Genomic DNA, 8,682 nt, shown 5'->3' on the forward strand with positions numbered 1-8,682 from the left:
GCTGGAGGCCCTCAACATGGAGGAGAAGGCCCTGGCCCGCAAAGACAAGAGAGCAGCCTACGGTCCCCGTGCCGAAGGGACCGTAGTGAAGTTCAACCTGGAAGGAGGTTGGGGCTTCATCCGGGATCCACAGTCCGAGACAGACCTCTTTGTGAACCGGAGGGACGTGGAGTCCCACCTAAAAGAAGGTCATCCGGACCGGAATCTTTACCCGGGTGATTACGTCACCTATACCAGACACTGAGGTGAAAGGGGCTGGCATGCCCTGAATGTCCACCGGGTGGGGAAAGGTAGCAGTTCCTCACCCTACAGTGCTGAAGACCCGGCTGGGCCAGCCTACAGTGGACAAGAGCTACCCCGGAGGGAGCACCACTACTAAGCACAGTAGCTGGAACTTTTGAACTGTATATAGTTGCCCAGAAGGGTATAGCAGGAATGCTGCAAGTTATAAATTTTTTTTGTTTGCATAATTACACGGAAAGGGTACAAGGAACTGACAGGCTAAGGACTGTGAACAGCCAAGAATTGATCTTGTAAATAGTTGCACTTCTTAAAGTGCCCCTTATTGGTTTTATATCTGTACAACGATGACCTCAGAATAAAAACCCGCTTGGCGTGGCCGAAGGCGTGGTCCAACGACCGGATCACCTATGCCCTGCAGCCACGCCCAGAGCCTACGTTTAGGGTTTTCGGACGGGTCCCTCATACTCAATTTTGCTAGTTTGCACCTTACTAAATAAGATGGACACCTGGTTGCAGAACATGCTGTAACCTGTTAAGGAACCGTTAATATGAAAAATGTTTTATCTGAAGAAGTGTTTTATATGACAAATATTGATATATATGAAGAGAGTTTTATCGGAAAGAGAAATCTTATAATGTTTTGATATAGTAACCTGAAACGTTCAAGAAAATGTGCCTCCCATAAAGGGAAGAAAAGATGTTATGTTTATGATCTTATATGTGATGCATCTAAAATTTGCATGTCTTAAAAGTTGTTTTTACTCTGTTCCAGCTTGCGGACGTGCTGTGTTTTACCAGGGGGGTATGTGGCACCCCTGAGGGTTCGGTCGCAACAGAGGTGTTGCATCTCAGTCAGAGATGTGGCATCTCACTCTCAGGTAAGGAAAGAGTACAGCTCAGGACCCTAACACCTGCATCCAACACGTCCACTTCAGCAGGGCAGGGTGAGATTGCTCCTAAGGGAGAGCACAGTCCCTGGTCCCTGGCTGGAGTGGAGGGGAACCTAGAGAGGGGGAACCATGTTGTGGGTGTGGGTGGAGGAAGTAGCTCAGGGGAGCACAGGAGAGGAAGGTATAAATTGGGAAGCCATCTTAGAAAGACAGATTAGTCAGAGGAAGAGAAGTAAGGGGAGCAGAGGCTCTGCAGGAGCTCTGCTCCAGAGGCGGGCCTAGCCAGTGAGGCCCAAGTCTGAAGAGAAGGAAAGAAGAGAGGAGAGGGAGCAGGAGAAAGGCTCCAGGAACCAAGAAAGGACCCCAGGGGTACGGGCCGTGCAGAAGGCCACCCGTATGCCCGAATCTACCAGGAGGTGGAGGCTTTAGGCCACACAAAGGAAACGGTCCCTCAACTAGCAGAGGACTTTAAGCCCAACTAGAAACCGGAGGCTGCAGTACTTTATGTCCTGTAGCCGCAAGTCCACACCAGTCTCACCGAGAAGGTAGCCATATAGGACCCAGGGGACGGAACAGACGTCGCCCGCCAAGGCACCCGGGTACCGGATTGGAGACACTAGGTGTGAGGTGCAGGAAGAAGGCCAGAGAGCGAGGACACACAGAAGGGGGTCCTGCTAAGTACTCCAGAGTTACCTGGGGGCAGAGTGAACCCCTCCCTGAGAAAACACAGGACGACGAGGGCGGTTACATGGATCCCTGTAATCTGAACTGCAACAACTGTGAGTAAAGACCCTAGGACTGCACTATCTTGTCTCTGTGTTTCTTGCTGCGCCATCACTCCCTGCACTACAACGACAAGCACAACCTGCAACACCTACACTGCCCTGGAGCTAGCTCTTCCTGTGGAGAGCCACACCATCCCTGCTGCAGTGACATCAGCTTCAGAGGACTGCTCCGCAGCGGCGGCTCCATTTGGCCGCATTCCACAGGTGGCGTCACGAACTCTATAAAAACACTATAAAACCCCCTATCCATAACCCCTTTTATTGACCGCCCTGAGTCACGGACCGGGTCACCGCCACTGTGACATTCCCCAGCATCCACCGGCCCGGCACCGGGTACCCCACGGCCCAGGGGGCGCATCAGTGGCAGCTGTGAAACTTGACAAGCCTGTACACGTACCATGCTTGGCCCATGTGCTCAACTTGGTGTGTCAGCGGTTTCTGAAAAGCTACCCAGATTTGCCAGAGCTTCTTGTCAAGGTACACAGCATCAGCTCCTATTTCTGCTCTGGCAGTGCTGCAGCAGTGTATGCAAGTGCCAGCTCACTGACTGGTATGCAACATGACCACAAACTGGAATTCCCCACTGCACATGCTGACAAGGCTTTGTGAGCCGCAGAGGCCAGTTGTTGAATACCAGCTCCAACACGCCCGTTGGTATGCGGGTCAGCTTCCGCACATAACAACTGAAGAGTGGGCATAGATGTCTGACTTTTGTGCAGTTTTCCAAGACTTTGAGGACTCCACAAAGATTTTGAGCAGCGATGACGCCATAATCAATGCAATGATTCCAGTTCTGTACCTACTTAAACAGCTTCTGCTCACAATTAAACATGAATCTTTGTATGTGGACCAGGTGGAGATGAAGGAAGACATTAGACAGGGAGATACTACCCAGCACAGCCTCATCTCATCTGCTCTGAGCGGATTGGAGAGGCGCAACAGAGGCTAGTACCCACACAAGCTTCGTCCCGTCTCTCCTACATGGATGGGCTGAGGAGGAAGAGAGTGAGGAGGAGGACATGGAGAGTTGTCATCATGGTGGAGACAGGGAAGTATTGGCTGTAGGGTACTTGACACATATGGCCGACTTTATGTACTGCTGCCTTTCTAGTGACCCTCGCGTTATATTCACCTTGACCCAAAAGGAGTACTGGTTGTTCACTCTGTTAGACCAACGCTACAAGGAGAACTTTGTATCTCTTCTTCCTGAGGTAGAGAGGTTTACTAAAATGATGCTATACCAGAAGACCATTGTTGAAAATGTAATGAAAAAATTCCCATCAGACAACGCTAGCAGCAGGGGGCAAGCTTTATGCTCAACCAGGATGAGAGGCGAGGGAGACATACACCAGGTAGAGCAGAGGCAGTGATACACTGTCAAAGGCCCGGGCCAATTTCATTAGACCCTCCCAGCATCTAGGCCCTAACAGCCGGGTACTTTTGACAAGAAGGGAAAAGTTTTTAAAGATGGTCAAGCAATACCTGGCTAACCAAACCAGCATACTCCCTAATTCCTCTGCGATCTTCAACTATTGGGTCTCACTGCCACTAGCATCTTGTCTGAGCATGTTTTTAGTGCCGCCAAGGGGGTCATAACAGACAGGCACTTTCACCCATCAACAGAAATGCTGACAGGCTTACTCTGATAAAAATGAACAAAGCCTGGATTAGCCCCGACTTTTCTACACCGCCAGATGAGAGTAGTACATAAAGTGTTTTTAATCTTCAATATGTGAATGAGGCCCTCCAGTTGTTGCCTGCAATGGTCTATGGATGACCCTGCTTAGAATTTCTTTATGGCTTTGCACTGTGTGCAGAGCCTTTATGAGTGTAGGAGTATCAAAACTACACTTTCTTAATATTTGACTGAGTCACTACAGTTGGTGCCTTCAAGTGTGTATGGATGACCCGCCTTATAATTTTTTTCTGGTTTTGCACTGTATGCAGAGCTTTTATGAGTGTAGAAGTGCCACAACTAAACTTTGTTCACAATATTTGAATGAGGCTCTACAGTTGGTGCCTTCAAGGGTGTATGGATGACCCTGCTTGTAATTTTTGGCAGGCTTTGCACTTAGTGCATAGCCATTATGAGTGCTGGAGAACCAGTACATGACAATTTGAACAGAATGTGTATGAGGCCCTCCTTTATGTCTAAGACAGGCAGTATCTGAGTCTTTCTTCCATCTAATTTGTGAATTTGTGGCACTTCTTGCTTCCTTCATAAATTACACTAAAATTTCCAATTTTTTAATAAAAATTTCAATTTTGGTTTACTTAAATTATTATTTTTTTTTAATTCTTTTTAAATTGTATCTCATATACAAGTCATTATGCAGGAAAGAATGTTTATTATCATTTTTTTCCTGTAAATTCCAATTTCTCTTCGACTTTGAATGTTTTATTTTCAGTCCTTAAAGTGGAGTAAAAGTATGCCACCATGGACTCCCATTATAATCGTTATTCGAAACGAGCATCTGAGTATTAGAAATTGCTTGGTCCGAGTTACAAGCACCCGAACATTTTAGTGCTCGCTCATCACTAATCATTATCTATTTGTAGAAGCCATCCTCTTCTCAACTTCAGCTTTTTACAGATGGTGTTATGTTTGCATCAAGAATTTGTTGAAATTTCATTGAATCCATTCTTACATCTACCCGGGAAATGTTCCCCGTGTCATCAGCTGCAACACAACCCTAAAGCATGATTGATCTACCCCCATGATTAATGTAATAGAGAGCAGTTGTAGCAATGATTTGTAATACCCTGAAGACACGATTTCTAACCATCTGTCTACAAATCCACCCCTCGGTACTTCAAACCACCATGGAAACAGTAAGTGGTTCAATTCGGAAAAACGCTCTTATCATATAGAAAATGTACTCAGGAACCAAAGTGTATAAAAAATAACAATGTTTTATTACATACACTTTTTATACACTTTGTTTCCTGAGTACATTTTCTGTATGATATGACCCCATGTTTAACAGTTGGCGAGATGTTCTTTTCCTAAAATTCTATGCCCTTTTTTCTCCACACATACCTTTGATCATTGTGGCCAAAGATTTCTATTTTAACCTCATCGGTCCACAGGACTTGTTTCCAAAATGCATCAGACTTATTTAGTTGTTCTTTTGTATACTTCTGACCCTGAATTTTATGGTGAGGACGCAGGAGACGTTTTCTTCTAATGACTCTTCCATGAAGGCCTTACAGTTTTTGTGCAGGTGTCTGTGAACAGTAGAAAATGTACCACAACTCCAGAGTCTGCTAAATCCTTCTGAAGGTCTTTTGCAGTCAAGCGGCGGTCCTGACTTGCCTTTCTAACAATCCTATGAGCAGCTCTCACTAAAATTTTTCTTGGTCTTCCAGAAATGTTCTTGACCTCCACTGTTCCTGTTAACTGTAATTTCTTAATAACATTTCAAACTGAGGAAAGGGCAACTTAAAAATGCTTTGCTATCTTCTTACAGTCTTCTCCTGCTTTGTGGCCACCAACATTTTAATTCTCAGAGTGCTAGGCAGCTGCTTAGAACAACCCATGGCGGCTGTTTTTTCAGCACAAGGTTAGAGGAGGCTGGGTTTTTATAAAGGTGGGAAATTTTCCATTCTATCTTCTCCGTTTGTCCTAGCTGACATTTTTTGTTTTGTTTTGTGTAGGTAAGAAAACTATTTGTCTGGAAGCACTTTCTGGACTCTTACATTGTGTTTCAGTTAGAAAAACAAAGGACCGTCTTTAATCCAGGCAATTCCCTCTTTGCAATCGCTTAAATGTTATCCTCAAGCCAATTATGGTAGGAAGGTCTTGCTCAACTGTTTAGATGGTCCTGTGCAATACCAACACATTACATTTTACCTCTTCCGATCACTCAAAACACCCCTGACAGATGCTCAGCGTAGGAGACAGGAGCTCATGGCTGAGCGTGGACACAGTGGGGTTCAGATTCTATGGAAAGCTTAGGCTTCCATTCATTTTCATGCTCAGCCAGAAGGTATGTGCTCCTGTCTCTTTAATATTGAACCTCACAGGGGGAGGGGGCCTCAAGGTTTGGATCCCCACTGATCTGTTTGTAATAATTGTTTAGGTGCCGACTGTGAGCACTCAAAAAGGTAATGTAAACATGCACGCTTTTGATCCTAGTAATGTAAATATATGTATATGAGCTACATGTATTGAAAATTATATCGAATGGGTCTTGAATAGAGATGAGCGTTGTTCTACTCGAACTGTTCGCCAATCTCAAATTCGAGCTGTTTTGGGCGGTGTTCGAGCCGGTCGGCGAACACGAACAATTTGAGAAAAATTCGGCTGTTCGAGGTTATGTTCGATAACTGTTCGTGCACCAAAATCATAACTAGATTTTTTCTCAGTAATGATGAAAATTAATGTTAATACGCAGTTTGAGTGTACAGCGGGGCGGGGGGAGGGGCAGGGGATGGATCTCTGCAGGAACAATGAAGATCTCCTTTTTTTTTTCTCTTTCCCGCATTTGCAGTGGGGAGGTGCAATCTGTCAGCCTATCAGCAGCGCACACACGGAGCGAAGTGCTTTTTTCACACAAGCAAGGGCATGTGTGATTGGCAGTGTATGTCACATGTCCTTGCCCTATAAGACCAAGCCATTTTCCCCGTCGCCACCATTTTCTCACTGCTGCAGCTGCGTGTTAGACGGCACCGCTGTTGCTGTGTGCGCTATACCTTGTTAATTTCAAGCCAATTTTCGCACAAATCTACAGATAGCTTGGGAGTAGGGAATAGTTGTGATTGCAGTCCTTTTAAGGACTAGGTTACAGCATTTCCTACGACTTTTATCAGGCAGGTCTGTGCTCTTAAATAGATAGATTGTGGGAGTAAAGACTAATTGTAATTGGAGTCCTTTTCAGGACTAGGTTACATCAGTTCCTATCAGTTTTTGCCAGTCAGGTCTGTGCCAGTGCTGTGCAAGTTTTTTTCACAGCATTTGGCTGAATCTAGCAAAGCTAATCCTTTTTGGCCTATTGCAGAGTGTGTTAGTCAGTGGAGTAGCCTATCTGTGTTGCAAGATATACCACCTGTGTATAGAATACCAATTTTTTTACTGCACCTAGTGAAGTAAAATCTTTTGGGCATAGCATCATTCTATTAGTCCATCTATACTGACCTCCATCAGGTTGCAAACTGAATATAATTTTTTTCTGCATCTAGCTCTGAAAAAATATTTGGGCTTCTAGCAGTGTGTGGGACTTGTTCTATTAGTCCTTCTATACTGACCTCCAGCAGGTTGCAAATTGAATATAATTTTTTTCTGCATCTAGCTCTGAAAAAATATTTGGGCTTCTAGCGGTGTGTGGGACTTGGTCTATTAGTCCATCTATACTGACCTCCATCAGGTTGCAAATTAAAAATAATTTTTTTCTGCATCTAGCTCTGAAAAAATATTTGGGCTTCTAGCAGTGTGTGGGACTTGGTCTATTAGTCCATCTATACTGACCTCCATCAGGTTGCAAATTAAAAATAATTTTTTTCTTCATTTATCTCTGAAAAAATATTTGGGCTTCTAGCAGCGTGTGGGACTTGTTCTATTAGTCCATCTATACTGACCTCCATCAGGTTGCAAATTAAAAATAATTTTTTTCTGCATCTAGCTCTGAAAAAATATTTGGGCTTCTAGCAGTGTGTGGGACTTGGTCTATTAGTCCATCTATACTGACCTCCATCAGGTTGCAAATTAAAAATAATTTTTTTCTTCATTTAGCTCTGAAAAAATATTTGGGCTTCTAGCAGTGTGTGGGACTTGTTCTATTAGTCCTTCTATACTGACCTCCAGCAGGTTGCAAATTGAATATAATTTTTTTCTGCATCTAGCTCTGAAAAAATATTTGGGCTTCTAGCGGTGTGTGGGACTTGGTCTATTAGTCCATCTATACTGACCTCCATCAGGTTGCAAATTGAATAAAAAAAATTTCTGCATCTAGCTCTGAAAAAATATTTGGGCTTCTAGCGGTGTGTGGGACTTGGTCTATTAGTCCATCTATACTGACCTCCATCAGGTTGCAAATTAAAAATAATTTTTTTCTGCATCTAACCCAGCCAATAGTTTTGGCCTAATACCACAGTTTGGCCACTCAGCTCTGCTCGGTTACCATCCATTGTTTTTTTGTGCAAACAACTCCAGAGTTGTGAATTAGTTAACCACCAAAATGAGTGGAAAAAGGCCTGCTGCTGGTGGAAAGGGGAATAGGCGTGTTGGGAAGGGGAAAAAAGGTTGTGTCCGTGGGGTAGGTGCAGAAGAAAGACCATCTTCCAGCCAAACTAAAATGTCTACTTCTTTTAGCGGACAATGTGATAAGATCCCTTTCTTACGGCCACGCCAATCGCTACAAATTCCAGATGAGGCACAAAAACAGCAGGTGCTTCAACGGATATCAAGTGCTCCTTTAAGTGGGCTCTCCTCCACATCAACTTCAACATCACAAATACTCCAGTCCTCAAAGGTGTCACCCAAATCGCACTTGCTTCCTCACAGCTCCCAAATCTCCAGCTGCCCGTCTGAGTATGAGGTAGAACAGATGGTTGAGTCTGCAGAGCTGTTTACTCATACTATAGCCTGGGAATCAGAGGTCGACTCCAGCGCTTCTGTGAATCCAGACGAGGAAATGATCTGCACTGATGCCCAGAATCTTTATGAGTCGGATCCAGGACCAGACGCAGAAGGTTCTGACCATAATGTAGACCCTCATTCCCAAACTGTAACTCCTGTTGGTGGAGACAATGAGGAAGACGATAAT

Source organism: Phyllobates terribilis, unplaced genomic scaffold, assembly GCF_046119375.1.
Source record: "Phyllobates terribilis strain yellow unplaced genomic scaffold, ASM4611937v1 Scaffold_9__5_contigs__length_417890890, whole genome shotgun sequence".
NCBI lineage: Eukaryota > Metazoa > Chordata > Amphibia > Anura > Dendrobatidae > Phyllobates > Phyllobates terribilis.